At 39.9% G+C, this 2432-nt stretch overlaps 1 long non-coding RNA gene across 1 annotated transcript; it reads left to right on the top strand.

Moving 5' to 3' along the window:
- The first annotated feature begins 802 nt into the window (after nt 1-802).
- LOC118479815 lies at nt 803-2093 on the top strand. Its single transcript, XR_004860930.1, has 4 exons — nt 803-1038; nt 1147-1290; nt 1359-1524; nt 2031-2093. It is a non-coding gene; the product is annotated as an uncharacterized LOC118479815 (long non-coding RNA).
- Nucleotides 2094-2432: the final 339 nt, after the last annotated feature.

Here is a 2432-nt window from a genome sequence, read left to right as displayed (position 1 = left end):
ACGTAACATGGTTAAAACATGGTGGATACGCCGCTAGTACTTCCTATATATAAGTGTTTTCACCATGTTACCAAACTTTCGTAAAACGTGCCACGAGAAATTCAGTGTTTTACAAACCTTTTGGACCTAATGCAAACTTTAAACAACTCACAAACGCATTATATCCGATTATCCATGCCGAGTCCTCATTCTTAACACGCTACTTTCGTCTATCCGATACTTATGCTATTCTTATACTCATTGTCGTTATTAGATCAGTCGTTCATCCTTATACCACAGTTATTCTCCGGTGTCTCAAACTCCAAAGCCTCAATTATAAGCAATCCTATTCGGTTTGCCAGAATCCCTTTTGAGTCTTCCTCTTGAATAAATTTCGGGACGAAATTTCCTAAAGGAGGGGAGACTGTAACGCTCCGCTCTTTCCATATTTCCATTTTTAGAAATGACGTGTTAGCTTTTCTATTCTTAGAATCGTAATCAAAATCAAACCGGAAAAACAAAATTTAAAGCGACAAACGGACGCGTCACGTAACAATTTCTGATGACATTCTACGTAATTTGACCTTAAAATTTTATTCTGCGACATTATACGACGCTCGAGTTCGAAAACTGATATTGTAAACACGACCGGGTCGCTTAAAAACGCTCAAAACTCATTAACAGGCTTAGGCCCAACCCACACACTTCACCTACCTAAAACCCTAACTATATAAACTCACACACACACTCACACCACTCACACACACACGCACACTGCCTCTCTCTCTCGACCCTTCCCAGTTCCGGTGACGGCGGCAACCCCTCCGGTCGTTCGTTTCCGGCTACACACCACCCCCCTTTTCTCACTGATAAACAACGGCATCAGCACCACCAGTGGTGGCGGTGCTCAGTGGTGGCGGAGGATCGAGAGGAAGAGAGAGAGAGAGAGAGCAGACGACGGAGACATCAGACGGTGGCGCGACCACTGTAGCGGCGGTGACAGTAGCGCGACCACTGTAGCGGCGGAGTGGGTTCAGCTCCGAGTTGTTTTCATCTCAGGTCAGTTGATTCAGTCCCGGTTCCGTTCAGGTTTTGTTTTGATTTTATTCGATTCAACTTCCGCCCCGTTTGATTCAGTCGTATTTGTTTGATTTGTTTTCATTTCAGACCCGATACAATGGTGGTGTTAGCTCGGGTTGGTAACGGGACTGGTTCTGTTTAGATTCATGGCTCGGGTCTCGACATCAGTTGGTTCAAGTTTCAGTTTTGTTCATTCCGGTTCGGGTTCGTCTAGAATCGATTTTGCTTCAGGTCAGTTTTGGATTCAGATTGTATTTTGTTTAAATCCCTATTCAACACCGTTTGTTTCATTATTTCAGTTCGTTCGGGTTCACGACACGAGATAACTCGGTTCAGTTTGGAGCGCGACTCGGTTCATTCATTTCAGTTCCAGTTTGGTGTTTCGGTCAAACAGTCAACATCGGTCAAAACAGTCAACTGTCGAGTCAAACGGTCAAACTCGGGTCAGCTTTAATGCAAAATGTGGTAAGATCTTAAACGACGCAAACTTCGTTTATCTTTGTTTATATACATAGTTAATGTTTTAATCGCGAAACGTTTGTTACTTGAACTTGTCCACAAATCGTGACTTGGAAACTTGTATAAAAACACTTACTTTCGTTATATAATTCGTATGAATATTTAGTGTTTCATTGTTTATTGAATTTTGACAAATAGATTGACAACTTGTGTTGTCAGGATCGTCCAAAAACAGAGGAAACTCTGCCCGTTTTTCGTAAAATGAAACGAGTAAATTTTATAAAACGAAACCTATCAACAAAGATTAATTTTTATAAAATAGTTATAAATGTAAGATTATTTATATTTTTGTCAACTTTTCGGCAATACTCTTGATAGACTCGATTTATAATTTTTTTTTCATAAACTATATGAATATATACATAATTATGTCAACTAGTTATACTCGAAATTCCAATCCAAATCCTCCGTTATAATTTCGTGTACTCATGCACCATCGTTTGCCTATATAGGGCGACCTCGGTGTTCCATCCCCCAAAACTCGTACACTCGTCAATACTTGGATAATCGGAAGACTTGGCAATTAAGTGAGTATACTCGTATTTTCCCCTTTTACTTTTACCACTTTTGGGGTGTAACATGTTTATCTATCAACAAACTTACACATGAACATTTTGCTTAAACACATGAACATTCCTATAACATGCTTGTATACGTGATGGCTTGATGCTTTAAACTTGGATTAATCTTATGTGTTGAATTTATCATTAACTTCGTACGAGCCAAACCGTGACATATGTAGCGCTATAGGATTAACGACCCGCCTCTTTATCTTCGGTTATGTCATGAGCATATTGCGTTTCCTTGGTTTGATATGTTAGACACATACCATGTTTAGATGTTTATCTTGAATC

The sequence above is a fragment of the Helianthus annuus genome, chromosome 6, assembly GCF_002127325.2.
Source record: "Helianthus annuus cultivar XRQ/B chromosome 6, HanXRQr2.0-SUNRISE, whole genome shotgun sequence".
Lineage (NCBI taxonomy): Eukaryota > Viridiplantae > Streptophyta > Magnoliopsida > Asterales > Asteraceae > Helianthus > Helianthus annuus.
This window is presented reverse-complemented; position numbering and strand designations above follow the sequence as displayed.